Source organism: Coturnix japonica, chromosome 2 (assembly GCF_054131305.1).
Source record: "Coturnix japonica strain WE chromosome 2, WE-NBRP24, whole genome shotgun sequence".
NCBI classification, from domain to species: Eukaryota; Metazoa; Chordata; class Aves; order Galliformes; family Phasianidae; genus Coturnix; species Coturnix japonica.
Window position 1 is genome coordinate 79,346,671 of NC_140664.1, and position 16,436 is coordinate 79,363,106.

Below are 16,436 nucleotides of genomic sequence, written 5' to 3' on the forward strand. Positions count from 1 at the left end.
AGAACTCCTGGAAAGGTCTCCTGATTGTTTTTTTTCTCTTAGTTGCTCTTTTCCTTTTCCTTCACTTCGCCTCGCTACTGCCCGTCCCAACTGTGCACATCAGTACTACTGTAAGGCCTACTTCTTTCAGTCACTCTCTCATTATATTTGATTTATTAGCTTCAATTCTAAATATATTGTATTATAGTGTGTTATCTTGCATTATGATACCATATTTAGTAATTTAGTTTGTTTCTCCTCAGATCGTTGCCGCTTTTTTTTAATTATTTTGGGGTCCCGTTTCCCTTTCCTGTACGCATGGATTTTGCGAAATCCTTCCACCTCACTAGTCAAAAAACTGGGCCAAACCAGCCCATAAACTGTTCACAATCTTCAAGTAATCAAATATTTAAAACCTTACCTGTTTTGAGGGTTGTTTTTTTGTTGTTGTTGTTTGGTTTTTTTTCCTTCTAGTTTAGTGCTAAATTATGCTTCTGTTGTTATCTTTAACAACTTGTTCAAATCAATTTCATTACTTTTTCTAATTCAGAAAAGATAATAATAAGCTCAGGTAATAAATTTGAAACAAGAATTAATATTGGACAAAAAGAATTTGAGATATGGATAAATATTACTTTATTTCTTTGATGTATGTGTAAATGTGCATATCACAGAAACTATCAGAGAGACAAAGACGCAAAAGGGAACTTGTATTCCTTGCATACACTGCTGATGATAGTCATAATTTCTAAAGTTATATTTCCTTTAGAGTGATTTTTCATTTGAGAAAGAAGAGACCATGTTTTAAAATCGTATATGATGTGCCTTTTTGTTCTTTTTTGTTTCACAAGATTTTATTCGGTTCTAGTTTTTATTCTACTTTATAGACCTATGTCATCACTGTCAATATGATCGCATCCCACCTTCTGAACTGTTGATTTCTATTGCTGCACTGGATTCCTGGATTCCTCTACAGGGTATAAAAAGCAGATAATATTTAATTTCTTCTTTCATACCATTAGTGCAGAGAAAAGACAATATATGTTCCAAAGTGATGGAATTTATTCATTTAATTGTAATTAACATTACTTTTCCAACTCACATACACATAATGCACCACACTGAAATCTGTGTAGACATCACTGATTTAAACAAGGTATTTTAAAAGAGCTGTATTCCCACATAAAATGTATCTCAGCACATTGATATAGAACATGAAGAGTGCTTGATAACCTCTACAAACTCATATTTATACTGAGCGCAGACTAAACAGTTCTCTCAGCAGCTCTTTAATCACAGTTTCGCTCAGATCAACAAAACTAAAAGCACAGTGTGGTTAAAAGTCATTAATTTCCATCTTAGAATTGATTATTTTAATCAAAAATAATAATGCAAAAAAGCTCATTCTTCAGCCTCAATATTTTTATAAAATGTTGAGTTTGCACTCATTTTTCATGTGAAAATAGTCAAGATTTGAATAGCTCTGGCCAAGAAATATCCATTGAACTTTCTGGAGACAGTTCAAAACTACGCATGGAAGTAATATCTCTAAGATGATTTTCCTTCATAAATCCCAACATTGTGTCCATGCAGTAAGTTAGTTGTTTAGTTTTTCCTTTTGAGAATATTTATGGTTTTAAAGTGGGAAGTTCCATGGACAGTGGCTGTATTTGTCACTATTCAAATTTCCAGTTTCCAATAAATATCTATATAAAAATGCTTTTTTTGTTGTTTTTTTTTTAATATTTTATCTTTTAATTTATTTTTTATTCAAACAGTATTCTTGTAGACAGCACAATGTACTATATGATTATTATACAATAAGCATTATATTCCTTCTCTCATTATAAGCAGATAAAGAGGTAGACGTATTTTCAGACACACAAAAACCTATAATGATTAACAGTCAAGATTCATTACCCATTGCTGATAAAGTCCAGACTTCACAGGAGAACTGAATGCCTGTTTCACTGCTCCATTATTGCATATCTCAGAACAATCAAACAGCTTTTCACAACCGAAAATGCTCAAAACCAAAATCACAATTAACTATCAGCCCAGGAATAACATGTCTAGTCAGAACATTAAATAAAAATAAAAGTTTATATTATTTGTTATAAAATTCCTGTTTTATTCTAATAACAGTTTTCATAAACTACCACAATACATATTTTTTCATCAATTGGAGTGAGCATTTAGCTGGTAGTCTTTTCAGCGTAGTTCTTTGACTTCAGACCAATACAAAAACACTTTGCATTCATAAACGATAGGCTTTTCATAGAAGTATTAGAAATTAAATTAAATTAGTGAAAGAGTTCAAATCTTTCTTCAAAAGTACTTAACCCGAGTAAATACAGAAAATATAACATCAGGAAAAAGCCTATTACATTCCAGAGAATATAGCTGCAAGGGACATTAGTACCTTCTGTCATGTGCTAGAAGCACTGAGATAAAGACTAATGCTGTCCAACCTGACTTTAGAAAGAATTATTTTGCTTATTTCAGCAAATGAGAAAGAGAGATTGACAGCATACTCCTACGAAAATATTTATCATCTCAAAAATAAATAAATTAAATAAATCAAAAACTATTTACAGTTATCCTTTTCCCACATTGTTCTTCAATAACGGAACACCTTGATGTTTAAAACACATGCTTTGACACTTCATGCACTTAAAGTGGTTGAAGTCGCTTTGACTTATCTGAGAAAACCCTTCTGTTCAAAAACTTTTTTGAATTTTAGGTGACATCCATTTATGGCTTCTTTCTAAGACAAACTGAGAAGAGTTTCATCTGGACTTGCACCAAGCCCCTAGTTATGGAGCTTTTCTCTTTTGACTAAGAACTTTATAGCTACACTTATGTTGGAGAGAAAGGATATCTTTCAGTATGCCTGAAAAGAAATCTTTACTCCTCACACAACACAGGCAATTACATTTACATTACTGTAGCAAAATGCTACCAGTGGTTTCCCCCGGGGGTCTGTGCTGGGTCTCGTCTTGTTCAACGTCTTCATCAATGACCTTGATGAGGGAATAGTGGCCACCCTCAGCAAGTTTACTGATTATATGAAGTTGGGAGGATTGGCTGACATGCCTGAAGGCTCTGCTGCCATTCAGCGAGACCTAGACAGGCTGGAGAGCTGGGCAGTAAGAAACCAGATGAGGTTCAACAAAGGCAAGTGTAGAGTCTTACATCTAGGGAGGAAGAATTGCATGTACCAGTACAGGCTGTGGGATGGCCTGCTGGAGAGGAGCTCTGCAGAGAGGGACCTGGGTGTCCTGGTGGACGACAGGTTGGCCATGAGCCAGCAGTGTGCCCTTGTAGCCAAAAAGGCCAATGGCATACTGGGGTGCAATAAAAGAGTGTGTCCAGCAGGTCGAGGGAGGTGGTCCTCCCCTCTACTCTGCCCTGGTGAGGCCTCATCTGGAGTAATGTGTCCAGTTCTGGGATCCCCAGTACAAAAAAGACAGGGACCTCTTGGAAAGAGTCCAGCGGAGGGCCACAAAGATGGTGAAGGGACTGGAGCATCACCCCTATGAGGAAAGGCTAGGCAAACTGGGTCTGTTTAGCCTTGAGAAAAGACGAGAGAGGGAATCTAATCCAAGTTTATAAATATCTGAGATGTGGGAGCCATAATGGCAAGGCCAGTCTCTTTTCAGTGGTATGTGGAGAAAGGACAAGGGGAAATGGACATAAGCTGGAACATAGGAAGTTCTGTGCAAATGTGCACAAGAACTTCTTTACAGTGAGGATGACGGAGCACTGGAATAGGCTGCCCACGGGGGTTGTAGAGTCTCCTCTGGAGATATTCAAGTCCCACTTGTGTGCCTACCTGTGTGACCTGCTGTTGGGAACCTGCTTTGGCAGGGGGTTGGACTCAATGATCTCTAGAGGTCCCTTCCAACCCCTACAATTCTGTGATATTCTTTTCAAAGTAGGAGGTAATATTTATGTTCATACTGTAAACTTTTTTGTCTTCTCCATGATATCCTTATGGTTACGATCCTCCTCTGGGCTTCAAAGGATGCAGTTTGAATACACCCAGTGAAGTGCATTCAATTCTAAATACTGCTTTTATTTCCTTAAAATAATCTGTAAGACTATTAAAGAAAAGCTACAAATCATGTGTTTCTCTGACACTGTTTGAAAGTCTAGACACATCTAAATTTCTCTAAAAAGAAATCAGTCCTGTCATTCTGTGTATTATTTATTTATTTATCATTATTTATCATTTAAATATTTTATTGTTTATTTTTATTTGCTATCCCTTCTAAAAATGATTGAAGGATAAAATTAAATACTTTTTTTTGTTTCCCGTGATGTGCAAGACTTGAGTGGGTGCCAGGCTACTTAGTACTCTTGAAGCTGGGACTGTTTTGAGTATGTTCTGTAAAATATCATTAAGATAAAATAAAACAGTTTATATATGAGATTCAAGTTTATTACAGTTGTGTCTAAATAAAGTGATTTTTAAGGTCATAGTTTAATTAAATAACAGGTACTTGAATCATGTTTCAGTCTTATTTAGGTGTTAAAAATCTCTACAAGACTGATAAATTATCCCAGTAAATAAATTATTCATAGCATGGATGTTGTCTTGGATTTTTTGTTGTTGTTGTTGTTTTGATTTGTTTTGTTTTGTTTTTTTCCCTGTGTTCTTAGGAATCTTTCTCAGATTTGACTTTTGGCTACTGTCATATTCCTGGTCTTCTAACTGTGGCATATTTTCTGAAGAGAGGAATGAAAATCTTGTTTAATTAAATTGAAAAGAAGTCTATAAAAACTCTGATACACTGTTCATAGTAAACACATTGAGAACCTAATTAACATGAAAAATAATGTGTTTTCAGGATAAAATAGAGAATATCTTGTGAACGAAAACCATTATTTAGTTAAAATGCTGATTAAAAGGGCATGATTTTTAAGATATCACACTTTTTATTTCCAGAGACCAGGAGTGGAGATTAGATCATATTAAATTGCATGAAATTGCTACAGTGTTCAGTGCTTTCTCCTGTGTTCGGAGTCTTTTAATCTGTGCTTATCCTTAAAGATAGTAATAATGAGAAATGTGATAATCATAAAACTCACTGTTTAAAGATGACACCTTCTTATTCAGTGCACTACTTCGGGGATTACATTTGCTCATTTAAATAACAAAAATATAAGTCTTTTGCTTCTTTTCATTCCTTTTGGAATTAAACCTTTAGAACAGGAAAAAAGATATGTAATTTTATTATATTTATCATAAAATAATTTAACCAAATTTTAGTTACAGAACTAGTTTTACTAGTTACCATGCTTGCATCAGGAATAAACAATTTATCTTTAAAGTTGAATAAAGTTCCTTCATAAAACTAATGATATCAGTGCAAATCTTTCTTTTTAAAACAATGATATTTTTTCATTGGAGTCAAACAAAGTATTAACATCTTTAAGCACTCATTCCCTGCCAAGCATCAGTTTTGCAATTAGCCTTCTCTTTGGAAGAGCTGTTGTAAGGAGAATTTCTTGTCTACCTTCTATTCATTAAGCAACTTTAGTTCACTGAAACTTGACACTATTTAATATTCATGAAAACAAGATTCTGTTTCGACATTGCTTTCATTTTTTTCATTTATATGGGTAAAGAAAACATGTTACATTATTAAAACAAGTTATATATGGCTGCAGAAGAGAGAAAGTGTTTCCTATCTGTACATATTCTTCTGCTTCTACATTTGGATATTTACCACATTGTTATCTGAATGCTAAGAAGCATTTCAGAAACATATCAGACCAATTCAATTTGTTTGTGTCTTGTCTCACAGTAAAGGGTTAAATACATCAATCTTACTTAGGTATCAAGAATGTCTGTTGTTATTTTTTTATTCTGTTATTATTTATGTTCTGTGAGATATAAGGAGTGAATTACTGGGGAACACTGATTCCCTTCTCTCATTTAATCAGTTTGTTAATAATAGTTAAGCACAACTGTACTTCACAAGAGCCATTTCCGCATATAGTCTTTGAGGGAAAAAGACTGAATTTGAAATAATATTTTGAAGACTGTGAGAAACAAAAGATATCCAGCATCTCAGTAAGAGGTCCTTTGAAATGTAGAATAAATGTAGCCGAAGGCCCTGAGTAAGCTGGTCAGAAAAACACTGAAGTGAAACAAGAATTTTGTAAAGTAGGTAATAGAAACATTCCTTTCTTTTCTCAACAGTTCTATTTAGAATTAGCATTTATAAATAGAATAAATTATTACATATTGTATACATATACTACATGTGTCAATATATATTAATGCAAGTGTATATATGTATGTGTATATATAATCACTTTATATTAGCAGAGTAATCTAAGGACAGAGCATTGAGACATTGTGAAATTTGTTATGGTTCTTTCTATCTTCTGCCATGGTGCATGAACTGAAATGAGATCTGCTGCAGGGCTGAGGGGATTAAATGCTTTCTGCCACCAGTCTAAAACAGAAAGCACTCTAGCATGTTTCAGGAGAGTACAGAGCATTTCTAGAAAAACAAGAATTCCCAAGGAAATGTATGATATATTCTTTACAAGTATATAAGGAATTTTATTTTCTTTAAAAGATCTGAAGTCTTGAAAACAAAATTTCTGGAGAGACAGCAGACCATACTTTAGTACTTTCAGGCTTCTAAAATGAGAATACTTTTACCTTTCTAGCTGAAAAAGTGGTGAGTACTAATCGCAGTCGCAAACTGTAGAATCACTCTTCCTGACTTTTTTCCTTCGTGCAGATCATCCAGTGCTATCATGGCCCAATTACGCTTTACTTGAGAGATCTGACAGAATTACAGAACTTGATGACAAGATTACATCTTGAATTTTTTTCTCTAATTAAAATGTATCAAAGTATCCAGAGTCTTTTTGATTTCATAATTTGACTGATTATAAGTCCATATTTCTCCCTTACATCCCTTGTAGAGAATGAGTATGTCTCAGCCAGGATGTCAGGTTTGTAACCACAAGGTAAGTGATTTCTACTGTAATGTTCACTGGCTTTTATTTTCTTCAGTTTTTATTTATGGCTAGACTGAGCATTTTCAAAACTTCAGTTACAGTGAGTAGCTGAGCAATGTGACTTTCTATTCAAAAATTGTGGGCGAACACTTTCTTCGGATAGGACTGGATAATAGCTTCTTATTTTTGTATTATATTGAGATTTAAAGCAAAGAAAAACAAAATAGGACAAATCATCAAATTTTTGCTGCACTTGAAATTTCACAGACATCACTGAGATATCTTCTGATATTTTAACTTTTTAAACCAAACGGAAAAACAAACACATGCAAACAAAAAGCCTTTCATCACTTTGTACATTCTTGATTTTACCTATACCCTTGCATTTTAACGGGTCGCTGGGGAAGATGATTGAGTCACCATCCCTGGATACATTTAAGAAACATTTTGATGTTGTACCAATGGATGTGGTTAAGTGGAGAAATACTGGTGGCAGGTGGATGCTTGGGGTAGATGATCTTAGAGGTCTTTTCCAACCTTGGTGATTCAATGATTGCTTTGAAGAATCCTCCTCCTGTTCTTGCCTGTGCCAAAATAAATGTAACTGAGTCTTCTTTGAATTAAAGTAAATGTTTAGTTTCTGTCACTCCTTTATTTAACTTTTATTTCAATTCATAAAATATCACTAATGAAAAGCTAAAAAATAGATTTTGAAAACAGAAAAAGCAGCACATTTCCAGATAAATTCTGAAGTATATTTTGCAGCATATCTGATATTTTAAAATTTCTAGATTTAATAGATAAATGGTAAGACAGTATTAATGGTGAAACTGATTACTAATTGCTACACCAAGATGAAAAAAAAAAAATAAAAAAATAGTGGATTAGGCTTTTTAAAACTAACAGAACCAAGAATAAAATTGAAATAACAGGACAAGCAAAGGAACATGTAGAATATCCAGGAGTTCACTGGAATATGCTTGGAACAGCTTTTCCTTCTTGTTAGCTTTGAAATGTGATTCAGTCTTTTTTAGTCTTTTTCAGTATTTTTTATTTTTTTTCCTATTGATTAGAGAAGTGTTAGCTCTTTCTTGACTCTGAACATCTGTAACAAGGCACATAAGAAAGAAAAAAATAGCATGGGTTGCTAATGAATTAAAAACACGCTATGAACTCATAAGGATAAAATCAGAACAGATGAACATAGAGCTAAAAAACCAAAACAACAACAACGAAAATAAAACAACACATATTTAGTTGTAGCTGCTTTTTTGGTTGTTTGGTTGGTTTTGTTTGCTTGTTTTTAAAAGTACCTGAGTATTTTTCTGGATAACCAGAGAGAAGGAAATGCCCTTCTTTTAAAATAGAGAAGGAAGATGCTAGGAGAGAAAGAAAGATTCTGTAAAATTATAAGTTCTGAGAAACAAATTTGAATTTCTAGAAAAGCAGAATCTATTTCTTTAAATAGCTGTTAGATAAGAATGAGGCTAGTCAAAGTCACTATCGATGTCAAAAATAAATCAAGTCAGACCAGTCTGCCGTCTCTTTAAAGTACCATAGCATGAGGTCTTTCCTGGACAGGGAAGATAACGTATGTCTTGATTTTAGTAAGATTTTTGACACTGCCTCAGAGACATTCTCATAAACAATCATAAGGTGTTTTAAGAACAAGCTAGACAAACATCAATCAGCAGTGACAGAGGTATACATTTTACTTTGGACATGGGGCTGATATTCTAAAGCCACATACAGTTCTCTTTTAAGTAGAACTGCTCTCTCACAGTATTTGATATGTTACAATTCCACTATATTCTTATGACATTTATTCAGAAGTCATCTGTATTGAAAAATCACTACTTCAAGACTTAGAGATCAGTTGTTGAAAAAAATATATATATTTATATTTAAGTGGTCTTTTAGTTATTTAGTCATTCATGTATCCTTGCCACAGAAATCAGAAGGGTCAGGAATAGCTGCTGTTCTTTGAATTAAATAAATAAATAAATAAAATATAAAAAATGATAATCATGATTGCTTGAGGAGCATGTTTAAGCTGAAACTAGTCTCACATCATGGAAACAGAATCAAAAACTTTTGACTTTCATATTCCATTGCAAAGTAATAGTACAGGACTTCAAAAAGTCGTTCATATTAAAAACAGAACTCTAATGTTGTGAGAGAAAGGAAAAGGAGAAATGAGGCAGCTAGCTTGTAAATTAACATCCATGTCAGTGATAATTCTCACCAAGTTATATCTGGGGAAATAATAATAATAATAATAATAATAATAATAATAATAATAATAATAATAATAATAATAATATGTTAATTAGTTGGAATTACTTGTGGAAAAGGGTTAATGTCTTTTAAAGGGTTATACAATTAATGGTTGTCAGAACACAGAAAAAGAAAACTTAAAAATTTTTAAAATTTCTCATTTTGTCCTTTATTTAGAGTAAGTATTTGAGCTTGGAGAAAAATTCTGTTCTACAGAATGTGCTTTTTACTTTTCATCCTGATTTAATTTTCCAGTCTCAATTTTGCTGTTTCTTTTTTATCTCTCTTGGAAGCAATAGCTATTACTTCCATAGATAATCAAAGTAAACTTCTACAAGTCCTGTGTATTGCAGATATGTGCTTACTGTCATCTAATGTAGGAAGAGTAACAGTTAGAGACATTTGCTGAGCCAAGAGTCAAGACACTAATCTTGACCAATTATTTTTAATCTCCATAATGGTCAAAAATCTATGGATCATCATACTATACTCCTGCCAAAAAACAAAAACAAACAAACAAAAAACCCCCAACAGACAAAAAACCAAACCAAAGTATATTATTTATATGTTATTTTTTTTTATTCTTATTTTTGTGAGATTTATTTTTATATATATGAATACTAAATCTGGCCACACCTTTTATTTTACAAGTCCTATGCATATTTGTTTCTTTTACCTTCTATATTTGTCCATTCTTCTCATTACAAAATTTTATCACTGCACAGATATTTAAGAGTCTGTTCATTCTTTTGTAGGTTTTGTCTGTTTTGAGAAGAACCTTCCACCTAAATAGAAACTTGTAACAGAATTGGAACTAATGAACACTAAACATATGCTACTGGCATATGGAGAAACACAAAGAAGCTAAAAAGTTCTTCACTGGAAACTAAAAATGTCTGTTCTTCCTTCTCTGTTCCTAAGAAGGTAGCAAATGACTGAACAGAAAAATGTTATTGCACTGAATGGCAGGACAAGACAGCTTATGACTCCTGAAGAGCTGTCACTTTTTGTCTTGTTTACCTAAGAGAGAATTATTTCAGCTACAACTCAAAAAAAGTTTTCAAGGGAAAAAAAAAAAAAAAAAAAGTCCAAAAGCAAAGCAAGAAACCAGGGAGGTACCTAAATGTGAAGTTTCTTGACATGGCAACTGTGTTGCAGTCTCCGCACAAAATTATTGAGATTTACTTAGGAAATAAAAAGACAGTAGGTTTTTCATAACTTGAGTCATTCACAATATTAAGTTCTGAGCAGATCAAATGAAATAGAGAAATAGTAAGTTTGATCAATTAGCAGATCTGGATTTATTTTATTTTATTTTTTTTATTTTAGTGAGAAAATATATGCTTTCTAGAGAACAGATCAGAAATGTACTCAAATAGAAATCAACAGTGCTTTTCTGATGGTTGCTTCTTGAGCCCTATAATGGTAGAAGATTTGCAAACACTTATGGGTATAATCACTCCCCCAAATATTTGCAGTAGAAGTAACTGACATAGCTGACATAGTTGTTTAAAACATAGCAGCCAAGTGCTTCCTAAAGAGAAAGGATGAGAAATATATATATATATATTTTAATGTGTTTTCATAAGAATTGGACTCTGAACAATAGTAAAACTTCTTTCTTAAGAGTGCAGGTCAGAGAGATTAGGCAAGCACTAAACAGTTAATATTATTTGATAGCCAAGCAAACGTGATTGAACTCTGCAAATATCATCCACACTGAGAATGTCATCTGTTACAGAGTGGTAGGTCAGTGCCAGCATAAAGCAGGATGGAAGACACTGAATTTTAATCCAGACTTTTTGCAGAAGCATTACTGGAAACTGTATGGAGGACTACATGAATGCTAGAAAACTTCTAAGTGAATATACAGAAGCTGTGACATTCCACCAGAGCTCTGCTACTAATAGAACAATGTCAAAATATACTCTAGGTATCATGAAAGAACCATACTCTTTCATATAACCTTTTTTAATAACCTTTGTACCATAGTTTGAAATACCTTAGTGTAATCTAAATTTCTTCTCTCTCTCTTTTTTTTTTTTTTTTTTTGTATTTCATTTATTTCTGAATGCTAAAAAGCACCAGAAATACTGTCACTTATGCTTCCTACCTATGTTAAACTGAGAGATACAATCAAGAAACAGAAATGATACCAAACATTATACAATTGAGTTACCACATTCAAGCTATTAAATTTTGAAATGTAATTACTAAAAGGAAAAATTCAGGCAGTTTTCTACAAGCTAGGAAGTGTGTATTCATTGTTTGGGAAAACAAACAAAAATAAACAAAAACAAACAAACAAACAAAAAAACAAGAAATTTTTTTAAAACACAAGACAACTTGTTTAGAAACTGGTTTACAAATAAAGTCTTTGTAGATTCTCCTCAGTTTACTCACACAATTGTTTTTCAAGTCTAGGCATTGATGGTACTGTTAAACAGGTCCCAAACTATTGTATTCTGCTTCTACATACCGGCTTACCCAGGAAAGCCTGCAGACATATCTTCTATTTCCAGAGGACATTTTTTAGGTCTTTTTCCAAGACACATACAACAGTGAAAAGAGAAACCGTCCACCATTCCTTATGTGCTTTGAAAAAGATGCTGAAAACAATCAACACCCAAATGACTCCTTCTGTTCAGTGATAACTGGGTCATTATAAGCATAAGTGCAGATTTTAAGAAGCTGAACAAGGACCCGTAACTCCAGGTAAATATTTGTCATTCCACAGAAAGAGAGGAAGAGTGAAGAATAAAATCAGGTAAAAGAAATACAGAGCTGAACAAAATGGGCAAAGAAAATCATCAAAGAAAACTGTTTACATTTTACCCATTTGTATGTGCAGAAAACAGATGCTCTTTCAAAAGTTGTACTTGTATTTTTACTTGTTTTATGTCCTGCTAAAGCAAAATTTGGAGAAAGGACACTGTAGAGTGTGCAAAAACCAAAGGCCTTAATGTAATGGTGAAGGCAAAATGGCTAGGGAGCATGCATAACGCAGAGATGAGTAGCAAGGGGAAAGGGAAAGGGGACTTCTCATGACCTGCAAACAGTTTTACCTTTCCCTCTGAAAACAGAAATGGAGCAGTGAAAAGTCCTCTGGGTTGTGTAGTTCTTATTCTCTTCTGAGAACTGGGTACATGTTCCAGGTACCTGGAAAAGCAGCAGTCCTTGGAACTGCAGTATTAACTCTTTAATTCCCAGTGCTTTACATGATGTTATGATCTAGAATACTGGTAACAAAAATCATAAAACCATGCCACTAAATTGAACAACTTTCTATTCAAAACTAAAAAAATGTTATTATGTCCTTTATAAGATATTTTAAGATCTTCTCAGGAAATTAGTAATATATGAAACAGGTACTGCTAACAGATAAGAAATGTCATCAGACTGACACTGTTGTTACCTTTTCTAATCACAATGAACTCAAGTAGGAAAAAAAAATATCCACTTATCAGGAACATGAGACAACAGCATTCATTTATTGTTTGTTATCAGAAAGTTCAAAGAAAATATCATATATTTAATTAATATAATATTTTACTAAAAGAGAAGGAATTTCCAGCAAGAAAGCTGTCTCTCTCCTTCTTACAGATAGCTGCACAGAAGATAATTCAAAGAAATGGAGTTTGAAATAGTAGTAATCCATAATGGAATGTTTAAAGAACAGCAAGAAGGGAAACAGTAAAAGCATCAGCAGAGATTTAAGCACAAGTTTATGAACCTGACTTACACTTACCCAACTGTATCATTGTTGCTACTCAAAATAAAAGAGTGAAAAGAACAAAATGAAAGAAAAAATCTTAATACATAACTTTTTATAATATGTCATTTCTTTGAGCAAATCAAGTGACAGCTTGTTAAACCACTGACTGTAAATTGGTCAAGATTTTGCAAAAGTCAGTGAGGCACAGCTTGGTTTTTTTTCAATCAAAGAGCATATTTTTGTTGAAATATAGCATTTCATTCAATTAATAACCATATTTTTTTCTCATTAATGTAAAGAGGTTTTATTTTGGAGAAAATTTGCATGAAATTATAAAATAAATTTCTAAGCAGAAATGTCACCAGAGTGCCACAACCTTTCAAATATGATCAATAGGTGATTCACAACTTCATCATCTCGTTTCCTTGTTTTATATCTTGATAATCAATTTTACACTACTGTCAAGTTATTGAAAGTGATATCAAGGTACATTTTCTAACTCTGGTACAGGACAGTGATTAAAATCTATACAATTGTTTATTTATGTTTATTTCAAAGTCAAACTCTTTGTTTCAGGTTTTTACAACATACAAATAAAGAAATTTTCCCTTCTGTGAAAAACTTACACTGAGGAAGAAAACAGTTTGAGGCAAAAACTCTATTTGCAGTGTTTCACGGACATTTTAGACACAACAGAAACTACAGGTGTCTTAGAGTCCCTGGGGATTCTCTTTCCACACCTATGGAAAGCTGAAATAGTAATGTATGTTCTCTTTGTACTATAATCTTACCTGGAAACCCATAGAGAAGACAAGATTTTTTCTTTTTCTACTACAGAGGCCCTTAAAAAACAAATAGTTCAGGCATTTTCTTCCTATTTAGACAGTAAACCTAACAAAGTTTCCTACAGCTCTTCTAAAAGCAAAGAAAAAAATCCAAGAACATCAAAAAGAAAAAAATCATACAGAAGTATTTCTGAAAGTATGTGGCATGATTCTTCGATTGCTTGTTTCCTATTTACTCTTTCCATTTCATTTTAAATATAGTATCTGTTATATAACTTAGTTTTATTTTCTTCAGCCCTGCTCTGTACCTGTGTATCATTTGGGAATTAAAAACTTGTGCTGTTTACTCCTGTGAGTACAAACAATGTTTTCTGAAGTTATAAAGCCCTATTGAAGGCCTAAGAAGTGCTTCCCCACTATTTCCTTTTATTTAACTGCTTTAATATCTGTATCACTCATTAATTAATTAATAAAACTATCTCATTTCTTTAGCCCTATGAAGTCTCATATAAAATAATGTTAGCAATGTAATTCTTTATTTACGTGTGTATTATTGGCATATCAATTTTAAACACATTTATATTTCCTATAAAGATAAAGACACGTGGTTTCCTCACTGATGCAAGTAGTTGGATTTTCTTGTTGAAATCTGTGGAAAAATGAATGACTTAGGCAAGACTTCCAAAATAAAAGTACACAGTAAATTGTGCTATGGCAGTGTTCATATCAGTCTTTCATGCATTCACTCAAACCAGTAATTATAGAAACAGCAATTTTATTTCAAAATAATATTAATGTATCTTTTTAATGAAAAAATGCTGAAAAGCTCTTATTATCAACTCTGCTTTCCCAACAGACCATTTCTTTACAGATAATGGTATTCCACTCAGTAGCTATATCCAAGCCAGAAGTCTCTCTCCTCCCTGTCTGGTCAGAGTACTACAGCAAACTCAACCTTAGGTTCCATATCCTGATCTGAATTTACAGTTACAGTAGCATATGGAATAGTATATCAGTGCTAGTACTCTCCAAAAAATACAAACCACTTACTGATGCAATAAATGTACAGCATTCAGCAATTTCTGAATCATCTACAAAAAGTATGCAAGCTCTGTTGTGTTTATTCATTTATTTATTACAACAAATGATATTTTTGTTACTGGTAAATGACACATCCATGAAAGTGATGTTATACAGTTGGGATTATGTTGGGATTCTTGATTACAAAACAAAACAAAGCAAAGTAAATGCAGTCATATGCAGGACATAAAAGATGTTATTAGATGTTTTAAGTTCTAGGACTCATATAATAGTAATTTGTTCTAAATCAATCTATCCAGTGGAAAATTATAAAATGCAATATGTTTCAAATTCCTAAAAATTAAATGAGCAACTGTTTCTGAGACTTTAAAATTAGTGTGCCTGTCACAGGAGAATTTGTCAATGTACTTCTAGTGACAAGCAAAAAACTTCATATTGAAAGAATTGAGTATTAGAGAGAAATGACTTTACATGCATTGGTTTGAAATAGAAAATTAATTGATACAGAGCAAGTGCTCCTAGGATTAGACTCATATGGCATAACCAAGCTTCCATTAGTTCAGGTGTGATGAATTAGACATCATACAGAACATACCTCAATGTTTTTTTGATAGAAGAGCAAGGGATATACTTATTACTTGAAATGACTACCTCTTTCTTCTCTCTCTCTCTCTCTCTTTCTTTCTCTCTCTCTCTCTCTCTCTTTCAAAAAAAAAAAAAAAAAAAAAAGAGAGAGAGAGAAAGAGAGAGAGAGAGCACTACTACCTTGGACAGCTATGTATAAAATGTATTTCTTTGCAGTTGAATATGCACTCTTACAATCAGAATTAAAGCCAATTCAAGATATATGTTGAGTATCAAACAAAGTTTAATAATATTGATATCAACAGCACATCTAGACAATGTTCTACTCAACAGTTATCTATGAATACCTAAGACTAAATAATTATTTATAATCTATACTCTTCAGAGAACATTGCATAACTAGGGAGAATGCAGTCTGAGCTCCCTATGGGAACTTCTCCATTGACTACATAGCTTATTGGAGATGTCATCCTTAATATCATCTACTCTATGCTGTTATCCTCTCTGTGTTGTACATTGCCAACTCTTGCAATATTATCAGAAGTCCTATGATAATATAAATTTTCTTTTTCAAACAGCATCTGGACTCAAGGGATACAAGAGAATATAAAGTTTTATTTATTAGTGGAAAAATGAGAGGCAGGAATGTCATGTTTTTTATTTGCAGAGTTGTGCAGTAGCACACTCAAAATATCAGCTGCCTACTGATCCAAAAACCTCTGAATATATAGGTCTATCAAAAATGCAACACAGATGCATTATTTGAAAAATAACAATAAAACCTGTAAAGAATTCTGTAATTTTGTGTGGATAAACATTTGGCTTTTATTATGTTTTGATACATGATGTGCAGATGGATGGAGAGTGATAAGAAAATAAGTAGATCACCTGAGATATCTTCAGATTTGAAGAGGGAGCATTGTATTGTCAGAAGAGCTGATTAAATACAATTTCCCTTCAAGCACACTTGGATAAGACTAAGCCTCTTGTTGGGTATGAATAAAACACAACCATGTTTAGAAGGGGGGTCTTCTCCTCTTCCTCTGAAAATGGTACAGGCCCTACAG

At 33.0% G+C, this 16,436-nt stretch overlaps 1 long non-coding RNA gene across 1 annotated transcript in view; it reads left to right on the forward strand.

Annotated features, from left to right (window-relative positions):
* LOC146761999 (uncharacterized) overlaps nucleotides 1-16,169 on the forward strand; it is a 32,513-nt gene extending 16,344 nt beyond the window's left edge. The window contains exons 2-3 of the long non-coding RNA XR_014942803.1: nucleotides 6,931-6,975; nucleotides 9,999-16,169. This is a non-coding gene — a long non-coding RNA (uncharacterized LOC146761999). The remainder of the gene's footprint in view (nucleotides 1-6,930; nucleotides 6,976-9,998) is intronic.
* The last annotated feature ends 267 nt before the right edge of the window (nucleotides 16,170-16,436 follow it).